Here is a 14,600-nt window from a genome sequence, read left to right as displayed (position 1 = left end):
AATTCTTCTATAAATACATATATGATTCTTTTAAGCTTTACTTCTAAACTCTTTTAGATGTGTCGTTTTCTTCATTCTCTACACATATATGATGTGGCAAAGTTCACGACCTGGCAATTGGCTGGGAAACTTACAAGTTGAAAAATAATATTCAGAACGGCTTAGTGGACAATGCCAAGAATTTATCAAGCAGTTCCACCAAGTGGTAGTCTCCAAATGTACCAGTAGCTAACAACAACAACAACAACATAAAATAACAGAGAGAAGGACATTTGTATGCAAGTTTAGGAGCACTTCACTTAGAAAATAGCTTGTTTCAGAAGGCAGAGCTGAAACCCAAGCTGTTTATGAGCATCAGGCATTAAGTAAAGTAAAATCTTAGCTGCGCTAAGATGTTTTTGCATATTGTAATAAGCCAGTACACAGTTATCTGCAAACAGAATATTTAAAGTTCCAGTAGTAAGAGAGCTAAAGCAAAATCTGGGACTACTTGCACTTTGGTCTTCTGCAGTATTTCTCAGAAGTGGGGGAGCAATGACATTCAGAAGCAAGACAGACAGAAACAGCTCTTGGATTTCCTAGATCATTGTGTTCAGCTTTGTTCTGCTCCAGTCAATGGATTCTGGTGATATGCATGTTATGCTTTGCTTTGTTGCTTCTCTCTGTTTTTCTCCCTTTAAACATGTTTTCTAAATCCAGTTGTCTTTGGATCCAGTTGTTACAAAAAGCAAAGTCAGCAACATGATAAATAAAGGCATGGAATTACAGTTTATCTCTCCCCCCCCCAATTTATTTATAAAAATGCTCATCTCTGTGATTTTGCTTACACTGTCAAAACCTGGCTTAATAAACCAGGGCATGCATGACATCCAACTCCTTTATATCTGGAGTAGACCTACTGAAATCAATGAATGATTAGATCCATGGAGTACATGATATCTTCCATTAAGGCCAGCATACATAAGCCAACTTTAAACCATGTCTTCATATCATGGTTTGCTTGGAAGTTTCCTAGTCTGCATGTAATGGGAAGCTATGGTTTAATTGCAGCTTCCTGGCTTGTTTTCTAACTCCTGCAAAAGGAGGAGCAAAGTGAGAATAAATACCCTGCCTTCAAGTGCATGGAGCTCATGCATTTCCCATCTTAATTAAGCCAGGATTTGGTTGTGCAAATGCAACCTGTGTTTTCACAAGACCACAGCATGCTTAAATCTAAATCGGATGCCCCGTATCCCTTTAATCTTTGTTTGCAATAATTTATTGTTTAATTTCCCAAATCCTGGGTGCAAAACAGCATATTTGACAGTTGTGTGCAAAGATGTCTGATGTCCTCTCTAAACTGGAGAGAGTAAATAGGAACTGCAATTCTATCTCCTCTGACTGGGTTTATCTGATACTGTATTTAGCCTTGGCACAAAGCATTCTCTGATTTCACCTTAGGATACTTAACCATCTATAGTAACATGGTCAATTACTTCGTGATAACAGTAGCCTCATAAGATTCTTATGAGCTGGGTATCTTTTGACTAGGTGAATGTGCTGCTGTTTTCTACCTTGTTTGTACAAGGAAAGGGGGAGCACTGCATATGACTATAAAAAGCTACAGCCAGCTTTACAGGAATCTTGCCCCTACTGCATTTGTTTAGGCTACAATTAAAGACAAATGCAAGTCTATTTGCAAAACAGTATATTAAACTCCAGAAGCCAAACTCTTAAAGGCATCAAGGCTGGGTTTGACATTTTAACAGCAGAGGGTTGGTTTCTGTCAACCAACAATATAATTTAACATTAAAATGCACCAAGAAACAAAAATAAGAGATCTGTCATTCATTCATTAAGAAACTGTAATCTAGTGTAATATTTATAGTCTTAAAACTCAACAGTGTGTTTTCACAATAAATCCCCTTTCACTGCTCAACCTAGAACAAATCTTTCAGTCAAAAAGGTTTCTGGTTGAAATGTACTGTGTTAAAGATCTTCAAAGCCTTTCTTACAGGACTGCACATAAATCCTTTTAACCAGCACAGGCTTAATTTAGGCTGGAGTTTTACTTTTCTGGGGACGTTAATATCTTGTGCTCAGACAAGATCTTGGTTATATCAGAAACACATAGAGCCTAATTTATTATTAGCAACCTGGTGTTAATTAGGGGGAGTTACTAGAAATAGTTTGCTTGATGGAAATTTATTAGGAAATCACACTTTACTGATGGCAGAATAGGAGTCACTGAAAGAGCCCAGCTCCTACACGAAATTGACTAATTAACAGGGTGTCAAAATTCCTCTGAGGAAGACTTGGCTATAATCATGGAGACCCTCCCAAAGTCACTGGCTCCTCTGTGCCATTTAAATTTTAAAATGGGGGGGGGAGGGGGAAGTAGTGCTACCCAGCCAAAGTTTCCAAAATGTTGAAATGATCGGTTCTAAATGGATTCATTGATATCCGAGGCTCATTAAAAGAAAATAGGTGCCCCCTGTTCTGCAGACAAAAAGCATCTATGCATATTTATACTTCCTTGGTGGTGGTAGTTTTTCCTTCCCTGTGAGCAGCCATTTGTGATTATAACTCGTCTCCCTCCCTCCCCCAAATAGCTATGTTTTGTGAACCATGTTTGGATTTTAAAATGGAAGAACATTTTTTTTAAAAAAAGCAAATACCTACCATGTTTATATTAAGGAATGTGTTAATGAAAGCATTGTTTGTTTGTTTGTGTGTGTTTTCTCCTTCACATCTGTGTTTTGTGTGGGAAATGTTTCGGCAACCGTGTGGTTCATGCCAAATCTTTTTAAAACACACATAAAATGGTATAGCCAGAGCAAAAACTTGCTGCTGTCCATTAATACCGTGGGGTGTAACGAGTGCTTTTTTTTCCCGAGAGAAAAAGGACTGGCACTCACCAGGAGGCATGGGGGGGCAGCGTATGGCAAAGGTGGGCAGTTTACCTGCTTGAAGTTCCCTTGTCCACCCACTCATCTACTGGGGCACTGCTACCCAGGTGAAGAGGCCTCCCCTGTGGGTTGCCATCACCACCAGCACTTGCCTGCTTGGGTGTGGGAGGCACCTTTCCTGCTGGCAGGGCTCCCGAGGCCAGACTCCTCCCCTTCCCTGCTCTCGCTCTCTCACTTTGGGGGCAACTGGCTAAGCCATTGGGTGGTCAGTCAGTGGCTCCTGGATGCAACTTTGATCCACTGCACACATGCATGCACTCCTGTCCCCCGCTCAATTGCCTAATAATAATAATAATAATAATAATTCATTATTTGTACCCCACCCATCTGGCTGAGTTTCCCCAGCCACTCTGGGCAGCTTCCAACAAAGATTTAAAATACATCAAAATGTCACACATTAAAAACTTCCCTGAACAGGGCTGCCTTCAGATGTCTTCTAAATGTCAGGTAGTTGTTTATCTCTTTGACATCTGGTGGGAGGGCGTTCCACAGGGTGGGCGCCACTACCGAGAAGGTTCCCTGTAACCTCACTTCTCGCAGTGAGGGAACCGCCAGAAGGCCCTCGGTGCTGGACTTCAGAGTCCGGGCAGAACGATGGAGGTGGAGATGCTCCTTCAAGTATACTGGGCCAAGGCCGTTTAGGGATTTAAAGGTCAACACCAACACTTTGAATTGTACTCGGAAACATACTCTTCTCTCACACAGTCAATTGCTTCTCTCTCTCTCTCCTGCGTCCATCCCCAAGCTGCCATGCAAGGAAAAGGAGGGTGAGCTGCTGTGTCAACATGTGCATTGCTTGCAGGCTGTGGGAGGAGGAGGAGGGCACTTCCCCCCATCCCAGTCCATCCTGCACTCTGCTGCTCTGGTCTGGGGCAGCAGCAGCGCAGAAACCACCAACTCACCCAGACTCCATCTGACCCTTCATTTTATGGCATCTGTGAGGAGGAGAAACCTTGAGCTCGCTTGCTGCTACCACCACCTCTGCTCTGCAGGGATGTTGCGTGCCACAATCTGCTTCCTGTGCCATGTCCCACCACCCAGTACTATCCTGGCTTCTCCTCGGCAGCAACCAAGTGGCAGCCCTGGACTCTTGTGGCAGTACTGCACTCTGGCGTGTTCTGCCAGGAAAAAAGCACTGGGTGTAGTTAATGTAATAGTTATTGTGGTCACAGTTTTCCCCACTGCGATCACTCTGTCTGCCTGGTTGGTGTTGACCTGTGATGGTGCCTTTTCACTGGTGGTTCCCCAGTCCTGTAATGCCCTCCATAGTGCAGTGCACCTGACTCCCATCATTATAAAATTTTGGGGAGAATATGGAAACTTTCCTGTTTACCCAGCTTTGGTGGCTGATGAATACTGTTCCTGGCAACTGCACTCAATGGATGGAAGATTTTTAACTGTGACTGCTCTTAAGAATGTTTTGATCTATTTTAGAATGCTTTTGCTTTTAAATGTTACTGTGTTCAAAATGTGTATCTGTTTGCTGCCCTGGACTCATGCGGGGGGGGGGGGCAGGATAACAAACAAACAAATAAATGAAGATGTATGTTTTCATTTAAACTATAGTAATAATGTCTAGATTTGCATCTATACATAAATTAGCACATGCATTTTATGCAAACTGTTGTCATTTTTTAATGCATGTGAGCATGCCAGTTTGACTGCCTGTGGGAACCCTGCGTATAGTTCAGCTGAAACCTTTCCTTGTCTTATACACTGTGTTAAGCTCTAAACCTACCGTACTTCCCCCACTTTTTCTTTATTTGCACCCTCTTTTTTTATTTGCATGGTGTTTATAAAATATAAGCACAAGAGCAAGCTTCTTCCAAGCTCTTCAGGATGGAGTTTGGTGCAGCTGCTCTGGATGATGGAAAGATCCTGAAGGGTAGTTGCCATGGCTCACTGTGTTAAACAAACCCCAGTGTGTGTTTGTGGTATGCAGATTATGTGCTTGCATCTGGTGATACTCCACGGCATGCTTTTGGTAGACTACTTTATGTCATTCCCTGGGGAATAACTGCTCCAGGATCTCTCCAGCCCTAATCTCTGGTTTGATACACTGCCTTGTCATTTGACAGAGGGTCTGAACTCCTTTGGAATTCCTCTCCATCTGGAATAGTTCTCAGTGTGGTGTTGTAATATGGACAGCAGCCAACATGTTCTACTGCAGTTTCTCTATATCTCTATCCCCCGTGGAGTTCTTAAAGTCTTCCTGTGGGCACATATGTTTTGGCAGCAGCTGAATTAAACCTCAGAGAAATGCACATTTACATACAACTTAAGAGAAGTGCATTAGGCTTTTTTTGGTGGGGGGTGTCTCTTGGAATGTGTGGTGTAATTACAAGGGGGAGGATGGGCAATAGCCATTGGAGTAAGATTACATCATGGGGGATAAACCCATTAATCCTTAAGCTTCTCATCTCATCACTGTCTTTCCTAGCCATTTTCTTCCAAAACTCCTTCAGAGCAAATAAATCTCAAACTCGGTGGACAAATAATGTGGCATATTGCTTTGGAAGGATGTCTGACTTGGGAATTCATTCTTTACCATGAAGATCACAACATTCTTATGAAGAACTGTTTTTCAGTTTTCTTTTGCATCACAATGAAAAATAAGCTCCTATATTTGTTCTGTAAGGTTTCTTAACAGGCCAGATTCAAGTTGCTCTGTTAGTATATAAAAGCATGTAACAGTCTGGGACCACTTTACTTGGAGGGATCACCCTGAGTCCCACATGAGCCCACTCAAATGCTTCAATCTGTGGAACTGGCACTTTTACAAGTGCCACATAATATTCATTCCATACCTGTAAGGAACTGAACCTTTTGAGTGGCAGTGGCTACCCACTAGAACCCCCCACCTTTTAATATTAAGGCACCTTCATTAGCATCTGCTGAAAACTTTTTTGTTTTGGCAAGATCAACCAGACATGTAATGTTATTATGCAGATGTGTTTTAAAATGCTGGTTCTATCTATCTAACTATCATCTTTATTTTTATAAATGTTATGCTTAAAGGTAAAGGACCCCTGACAGTTAAGTCCAGTCACGAACAACTCTGGGGTTGCGGCACACATCTCGCTTTACTGGCAAAGGGAGCCAACATTTGTCCGCAGACAGTTTTTCCAGGTCATGTGGCCAGCATGACTAAGCTGCTTCTGGCGAAACCAGAGCAGTGCACGGAAACACCGTTTACCTTCCCCTCCGGAGCGGTACCTATTTATCTACTTGCCCTTTGACATGCTTTCAGGAGCTGGGACCGAGCAACGGGAGCTCACCCCGTCACGGAGATTTGAACCACCGACCTTCCGATCGGCAAGCCCTAGGCTCTGTGATTTAGACCACAGCACCACCCGCGTCCCTAATGTTATGCTTACCTGTTTTTAAAGTTAGTTTGTCCTTGTATACCTTCCTATATACATACAAACATAAGGTTGGCAGAACCAACGGTAACTTGTGACTGGTTTGCAAAACATTTTGAGGATAAAATTGTTGCATTCACTGGCATCTTGACTCCACTGTTACAGGATAGGACTCTCAAGGGGTGTCCAGGCCTATTGTGTTGGATGAGTTTCAATTGGTAAGGCCTGAGGATGTGGAAGAGGTGCTTGGATCAGTCAGGATGATGGCTTATGCTCTGGAGCCACTGATTGGGGTACAAGCATGAAACTGCTAGTTTTCTCTAGTATTAGGAGTTCCTATTTCCCCACTGTAGCATTTAGACTAGTAAACTTATTTTCCAGGGTTATCTTTTGAATCGTATTGGGCTTATAGTTGAGCAGCTAGCTGCTATTTCTGGAACTTTATCAATCAAAACACAGATCTGGTTACAGATAATGTCAGTCATTTACTTAGTGAGAGAAAGTAATCACAGCTGCCAGGTCACTTTCACGTAGGACATCTGGCTATAAATGTTAAATATCCATTGTGAAAATTATACTGTTAGCTCTCCTGTCGTTTTACAAGAGATCTTTGGTCACCCACGATATACAAATGCTCAGTAAGTAAGAAAGAAAGACTTGCAAAAAATTATCACGTTAAAGAATGGGTGTAATAAAGACTATACTGCCTTTGTGAATGCTGGCTGGCTCCTGGCTATCTTGGGAGTAATATGTATAAAATGAGTGCGGACATATTTGGAAATTTGCTGGTAACTTTAACTACATGGCAAGAACCCAGCACTTGCTTTAATCTCTTCACAGGGTGCTAGGCTGTGTGAGTGAACATTTAAAGAATGTCCATAATGGCTCCTCGTAATCTCTTTGAAACTCAATAATGGGGGGTGACAAAGTGGAACACGCTCTCTGCCTAACTAGGGATCTGTGGGCACTCCCAGACTGCTTCTGGATTCAATCACGTACCAGCAAATTCAGGTCATGCAATTATAGTTGAGTGGAAGGTCTTGCTCAACAAATCCACTTCTCCCAAAGTCTGAGCTTTTTGCAGTAAGGAAAGTGATGGGGAAATGCATAGGATAACCCTCTTGCTTTGATTCCAACATCGTCTATCCACACTGCAAACTAATTGGAATGGATGCTTGATAAACAAGTTGTCCTGTGTGGTTTACTTGAGGTCTGGGACAGTTTCTTCTCATGACCTCCAGGCTCACAGGAGATGGCAAGCCAAGCTGGAGACTCGGAGTCCTTGGTGTACTGTCCAAATAGCTGCATGTGAGGCTGCTCAAGAAGTGGGTCCTGTGGTTCTCCAAATGAACTAACTCCCACCACCTGCCACTACTGGTCATGGTAGCTGAGGGTCACAGGTTCCCCACCAAGTCAGTAGGTGGGGAGGGGCTTGAGAATAGGCCTTAGCAGAAGATCTGAAAATATGGGGTGGTCTGAATTGATGATTTGAGATATCCTGGTCCCAAGCAGCAGCCCCTTGTACTGTGCTTGGCAATACTAGGGATGCCAATGGAGCTGTTTTAATCCCCTTAAAAACGTATTAATGCTACAGCAGAAAATAGGCAACATTATTTCTCCAAAATATTGGCTTAGCCTTCCTTCTTTACTAGAGCTTCAATACTGTATACTTTGGCACTTCTACCTATAACCTAAGTCTCCATGCCATTCCATTTGTTTAGTCTACTGGAGCAGCACTTTATGCAAACAATTTTTTTAAATAAAAAAAAAATTGCTCGGGAACCAAAGTTGAAAAGAACTTAAAGGTATAGGTTGTGTGCAGCCATGAAGACTGTCATGCACACTTGACACTTGTTCCTTGTCCCAGGAGACGGTTGTTAGTGTTATTCAAAATATGGTATTTGCATGCCACAAGTGAAAGACTCTTACAAACAGAGCTATCATTGACCTGCAGTAGACAAGCACTAGTGAGATGCCCACAAATATTTCTCTGCACAACAGATACATTTTATGCATATAAACTGGATTCTATCAGGGGTGTGTGTGTGTGTACATACATACCAAGAGATGGAGGGAAGGGCAACAGCAAAACTCTCATTTCAGAAATGGTGAAGTGAGTTAATTACAAGCCTGGTGCATTCTTGGTTTCAAAGTTCTGAGACGGGAACTAACCACAGGATCCAAGCAACCTACTTGGCTGTCATTTGTACCCATTAAAGACTGGTGGGTAACCTGCGGCTCTCCACATGTCATTGGATTCCAGCTCCCATCAGCCCTAGCCAGCAGGGCCAGCAATCAGGGATGATGAGCACTGCAGTCCAACAACATCTGGAAAGGCCTAGGTTCTCCTGCCCTGTTAAAGGCAGCAAGATGGAGCTCTAGTCAGTTAGAAGCAGTCTCTGAGCAACAGGTACATGGCCATAGGAATGCATGAATCTCATCTTAAGGTAAAGGGACCCCTGACCATTAGGTCCAGTCATGACCGACTCTGGGGTTGCGGCGCTCATCTCGCTTTATTGGCCGAGAGAGCCAGCGTACAGCTTCCGGGTCACGTGGCCAGCATGACTGAGCCGCTTCTGGCAAACCAGAGCAGCACACAGAAACACCGTTTACCTTCCAGCTGCAGCGGTACATATTTATCTACTTGCACTTGACGTGCTTTCGAACTGCTAGGTTGGCAGGAGCAGGGACCGAGCAATGGGAACTCACCCCGCCGTGGGGATTCGAACCACCGACCTTCTGATCGGCAAGTCTTAGGCTCTGTGGTTTAACCCACAGCGCCACCCGCACATCCTACTTAGGAGCAAACAGACTGCCCTTTTCTGTCTGTGGTGGCTGCAGCAGGAGAAGTCCAGTCTGTGCAGCTCTGCAGTTGCTTCAGACCACGCATTCTAAGGCCTGACAGCAGCATGGCAACACTGCCCTGGGCCCCCTGAGCCAGAGAGGTGGGCCTAGGGAGACACCATCTGAATTTCCTACAGTGCCCTAGAGCAAGGGTGGATCAGAGCTACTGAGTGATCATCCAGATATCTCTCAAGCAGGCTGTTGGAGGAAGTATGCTTCTGAATACCAGTTGTTTGAAATTGCAGGAGAGCAGAAAGCTGTTGCATTCATGACCTGCTTGCTGGCTTCCCACATGCATCTGGTTGGTCACAGTGAGAGCAGGACGCTGGACTAGATGAATCTCCACCAGGCTCTCCTGTGTTCTTACGTTGCTCTGGGGCATTGAGTGTGGTGCTGGTAATGCCATGGTTGCAAGTTTGATCCCCAAATGGCACAACTGCATATTCCTGCATTGCAGGAGGTTGGGCGACATGATCCTCAGGGTCCCTTCCAATTCTACAATTCTGATTCTAAGATTCTAGTACAGGCTTCCTCAAACTCAGCCCTCCAGATGTTTTGAGACTACAGTTCCCATCATCCCTGACCACTGGTCCTGCTAGCTGGAGATAATGGGAGTTGTAGGCAAAAAACATCTGGAGGGCTGAGGCTGAGGAAGCCTGTTCTAGTAGATCCCCAGGGCTTTCCTATTTATTTAACACTGATGACAAAACATGAATTTCCCCACTTTAATTGCGCAGCTGAAATGAAGAAAGCTAACCAGGAGTGGTCTTTTGTGTGAAAATCTGTTTTCATTCACAGTACTTATCGGCTTAGAATGTGCTCAGAGGCTCGCTGTTCTTTCATTCTATAGGCCTTTTGTGCCTGGCTCCGGCTGGTACCTCTTGGAGTTCTAGTAAAAACAAAATAGATCTGACAAACCCGAAGCCTTCCTACCACTGCCCTGGAGTGATGTTGCTTGGTGGGCATTGTGGGAAATGAGCATGGCACCCCTAAAGCACAAGCTATTGATTGCAGTTCACTGATGCTGCTGGACGACCTAGCATAAGGACCCACCAAAGTAATAAGTGGCCCATCAGAAGGCACTTTACTGAGGGCTTCCTAAAACCCGAATTTTGTTTTGGGAGTTTTCACCACTACAGGCTGAATTCAGTGCAAAAGCTGGCTCTGGTGGCACTAATGCAGATGTACCAAAGAAATTAAACTGGTTGGGCTTTACAAGTTAATTGATGAATTAACCTCACTAAGGGCCTCCCATAGGGGCTTGCATACAAACAATACATTCCTTGCCCCTTTGGCTTACATGACACAAAAAGGAGTGGGAGGGAGGAGGGAGGAGGAAATAAGCACTCAGGTCCTCTTCTAAGAACCAGCTGGGGTGGGAACAGGGCTGGATTTAGGTTTGATGAGGCCCTAAGCTACTGAAGGTAATGGGGCTCTTTATATGTCCAACTGTCCTTTGTCAACAACAAATTGTTGCTGTTTTTTGTGTTGAATATACGCTGTATGGTAATTTATGGACCTAATAGGTATCTAAAGCCATTTGCACATGCAGAATGTAGGCACCCTATATATAGAAATGAGCAAACCAGTGATATTTTAGGGAGCAGGCGAGCAGGCGGGGCCCATTACGTACATCATAGGAGCCTACACAACACAAAACTGTTGCTGTATGTAAGTTTTATTTTATTTTTTTCCTTATATTTTGGAAATGTACATCCAGTTTTTTCCCCTTAATTTTTTTTAGGGGCCCCAAGAGAGTGGGGCCCTAAGCTATAGCTTGTTTAGCTTATACATAAATCCGGCACTGGGTGGGAAAGTTGACAGAGAGGAGCCAAAAGTTTCTCATCTCTCACTGCACTGATAGAGGGGCCCTGTTCTACATTCCTCTGCCACTTCCTGATGCAATGGCTCCTGCCTGGTGACAGTCAAAGGAGGGAGGAGCCAAACATGCCCACAGTCCATGCACAACCCTCAAGCTATTGGGAAGAAAAGCTGGATATAAATGGAACTTGTGGAGCACTGCAAGCCTTGACTGTAATGTAACATGGAGCACTGCAAGTGTGCTGACAGTTGAATGTGCTACATAACACAAGGGTTCACATAACAGGCTTGGCACATGCCAAAGCAGGCCAAAAGTTAGCAAGGGGGGGGGGGAAACCCTCTTCCTGTTGCTGTCTGAAATTGTCCTGAGAATAGGCGGTCAATTGTCACTTAGGCTGGAAGCCCTCGCATTTGTTAAAATTTATTTTTCCTTCTGAAATCCTTGATACTATTTGGCACCGATTCTTATATTCACAGAATACTCTTTAACGGGTCTATGGCATTTTATTAGCCTTTAAAAGTTTTAACAGAGTATGTGTCTAATTTCTTAATGTGTTCCTATTTGTTTCCTTTTTGGTTATTTTTGGTACGAAGTTGTAAGTTGGTGGTGTTGGATTTTATAGCCTTGGCACTGTCATGGTTCCGCAACCTTCCACCCCGTAGTGGAAGCTATGTCAAAACTTCCATTATAAGCTCTTGTTTTCAGGAGTTTATGACTTGGGCATACAGCCGAATCCCTAAATATATGCTTTCCTAGCTGCTGCTGCTGCTATTATTATTATTATTATTATTATTATTATTATTATTATTATTATTATTATTATTATTATTATTTCAAAACTAAATATATAAGCAAGTAATTTAGCTTTTTATATATATAAAAATAAGATGGTAAATATTTTCAGGTTGCCTTGCACCCCTTTGTAATTAATCATATTTTTATGTAAAGCAAAATATTTGATCATGATTTCTTAGCATTGCCTCCCTCGACTTCAAAAAATGTACTGACTTAATAAGTGTTGTGGGATGAAACAAAAAAAATTGGCAATCAGTTAGCAAATAGTGTGATTTCATTGCCATTTACATCTTGTAAAAAATTTAAATGGACAGGATATTAAACATTGAAAAGTGGCTGCAATTACTTTTGGGGTAATTTTGTAAAGGTTTTTTGTTCTACTTTCCAATCTGTTTCATAATGAAAATACGCACAGAAGGAAGCATTTAAGTTACTGAAAAATAAACAATATTGCTGATGGTGAAAAGTTAGAAGGACACTACAAAGAAGGAAGAAACTGATTATTTTTTTGGTTTCTTTGATATGTCACTTGATCTTTAAGCTCCACAATGTTTGGAACCGAAAGGAGAACCTTGCCCTCAAGGTTGATGGATCTGACAATAGGTGATGGAGAAGACCTCTGGCTGAGATCCTGGACAGCTGCTGGCAGTTATCTAATCCTGGGCAAGATAGCCTGACCAAGTAAAGGACAAATTCCCAATCATGCAGAGATATAGCAGGAAGTGTCTTCAACAAGTGAATATTTGGACTGCACATGAGCATGTTATTTTATAATATTGAAGCCTGAGCAGAGAATTCTGGAATTGCTGTCCAAGAGTTGTGCAAACTGGAACAAATTGCAAAAGCTTGATTATCAAGCAAAAATGGTTTTGTAGCACAAAGCTCTTTCATAAAAGTTTCAGACCCTAGCAAAATGAAACACAGTATTGTGCTTTAAGCCTATAAAAGGGTTTCGTGTTGGCTAGAAAATGAAGGTCTGGGATGCAGAGAAGCTTTTCCAATTGCATTTGGAACAGGTGTCCATAGCAAAGCTGTGGAAACAGAAAAGCAGGCACCAGGAATTCCCAGGCTTTGAAAGAAGTGTGCAGCATGAGACCATGGGATGTCCAGCACAGAGGCTGTATAAGAAATGAAAGAGAAGTGATATTCTCTATCCTGAGATGGGGTTTTTTTAATGCAATAGAAACCAAATTAACACGTTTTTTAACAGGGCTTTAATGTAGGTAGACCTCCAAAAACTAAGAGGCCTTTTAAATTTCAGAACAATGATTCTGCCTGAAATAATTAAGAAAATGTGAATTGTGCTGTAAACTTGAGGCTATGTGCTCTCTAGAGGTCTTTTTCTGATTTAAGACAATTCCTAAGCTCAGAATAAATTATGCTAAATAAATAAGTAGAATTCCTGTTACATTTTTCTGTCAAGTTTTTTAAATATATGAAATTTGTTAGCCAAGGTTTAGAATAACAAAAGAAAATATCCATTATGAGGAAACTGGTGGAAAGTATTTTTAAAGACAAAATAACCGAACACAGAGAATAAGTAGCTTTACTGAAGCAGAGCCAGCATGTCTTCTGCAAGGGCAAGTCCTATCTCACTAACCTGTTAGAGGTTTTTAAAAGTGTAAACAACCATATAGATAGGGAAGATCCAGTTGATCTTGTGTATTTAGACTTTGAAAAAGTTTTTGACAAAACACATCACCAAAGACTTCAGGGCAGTCATGGGATAAGAGACAGGGTCCTCTTCTGGATCAGAAACTGGTTAAGAAATAGTAGTAGATGGGTAGCCGTGTTGGTCTGCCATAGTCAAAATAAAAAAATTCCTTCCAGTAGCACCTTAAAGACCAACTAAGTTAGTTCTTGGTATGAGCTTTCGTGTGCATGCACACTTCTTCAGATACACATTCTTCAGATGTGTATCTGAAGAAGTGTGCATGCACACGAAAGCTCATACCAAGAACTAACTTAGTTGGTCTTTAAGGTGCTACTGGAAGGAATTTTTTTATTTTGGTTAAGAAATAGGAAGCTAAAAGTAAGGATAAATTGACAGTTTTTCCAGGGAGGGATGTGGAAAATGGAATATCCCAGGGATCCATTTTGGAACCTGTGTTTTCTAACTTGTTTATTAACAACCCACAGTTATAAATGAACTGTGAGGTGGCCAAGTTTGCGGAATTTTTCAGGGTGATCAAAACAAAAATGGATTGTGAAGAGCTCCAAAAGGATCAGAGCTTTATCCATGTGGCTACTTTTTCTCATCTAGGTTGCTGCTCACCAAGCCATCTGCCTTTCCAGCCTCATTTGCTGCTTGCTGGGATTGTTTGTTCCCAAGCTTGCCTCTGGAACCATCCACCACTCCTGCCTTCTGTTTCTTTCTCATTCCTAGCCTCATTCTTTCCCGTCTTTCTTTCTCTTAATCTGACTCTCCCCAAGCAGTGTTCAGACTGAGGGGCTGCTCCACCTGCTCACTCCTCTCACTCACAGCTGTGTCTCATTCGGAGGTTTGAGCTGAGATGCAGCTTCCAGGGGTTGGGTATGAAATCCTTCTGTAGCTTCTATGGTTTGTGTTTGGCTTACCCTCCACCCTGATACAGAGGAAGAAAAGTGTTGTCCCAGAAAGAACACCTGCCTGCTCAAATTTTTCTTCACAAATTACTGAATAGCAGTGGTTTTCCAGAGGTCCAGGTAAGTCTTTCCTATAACTTGCTCCTTTTTTCCTTTTTTTAAAAAAGGAACAACTGAAAATGCCAGTGATCAAATCTGAGGTCTGCATACAAAGCATGAGCTGTGGTCTCTTCCCTTAAGATGCATATGAATAACATTGAACAG

At 42.5% G+C, this 14,600-nt stretch overlaps 1 long non-coding RNA gene across 1 annotated transcript in view; it reads right to left on the bottom strand.

Moving 5' to 3' along the window:
• Positions 1-14,600, bottom strand: part of LOC308594380 — a 920,885-nt gene that overhangs the window by 164 nt on the left and 906,121 nt on the right. The window contains exon 2 of the long non-coding RNA XR_014011408.1: positions 42-5,715. This is a non-coding gene — a long non-coding RNA (uncharacterized lncRNA). The remainder of the gene's footprint in view (positions 1-41; positions 5,716-14,600) is intronic.

Source organism: Podarcis bocagei, assembly GCF_964188305.1.
Source record: "Podarcis bocagei genome assembly, chromosome: 9".
NCBI lineage: Eukaryota > Metazoa > Chordata > Lepidosauria > Squamata > Lacertidae > Podarcis > Podarcis bocagei.
This window is presented reverse-complemented; position numbering and strand designations above follow the sequence as displayed.